The sequence below is a fragment of the Scyliorhinus torazame genome, chromosome 6 (assembly GCF_047496885.1).
Source record: "Scyliorhinus torazame isolate Kashiwa2021f chromosome 6, sScyTor2.1, whole genome shotgun sequence".
Lineage (NCBI taxonomy): Eukaryota > Metazoa > Chordata > Chondrichthyes > Carcharhiniformes > Scyliorhinidae > Scyliorhinus > Scyliorhinus torazame.
Genome location: NC_092712.1, coordinates 8,473,328 through 8,473,805, shown reverse-complemented (window position 1 = coordinate 8,473,805; position 478 = coordinate 8,473,328).

The window sequence follows — 478 nt, the reverse complement described above, 5'->3', positions numbered from 1 at the left end:
GGGGAGGTTCCCCCCAGCCTAGTGCACACTCAGGGGGAGTAGTGTCCCAAGAGGCTCGCCCCGGCCTAGTCCACACTCAAGGGGGAACACTATCCCGAGAGGCTCACCCCGGCCTAGTGCACACTCAGGGGGAGCACTGTTCCGGGCCCCGGGAGGTTCCCCCGGCCTAGTCCACACTCAGGGGGAGTACTGTCCCAGGGGGCTCGCTCCGGCCTAGTCCACACTCAGGGGGAGCACTGTCCCAGGCCCCGGGGAGGCTCACGCCGGCTTAGTCCACACACACGGGGGGGAACGTTCCCCCCAGCCTAGTCCACACTCAGGGGGAGCACTGTCGCGCGAGGTTCCCCCTGGCCTAGTCCACACTCAGGGGGAGCACTGTTCCGGGAGGCTCGCCCCGGCCTAGTCCACACTCATGGGGAGCACTGTTCCGGGAGGTTCCCCCCGGCCCAGTCCACACTCAGGGGGAGCACTGTCCCAG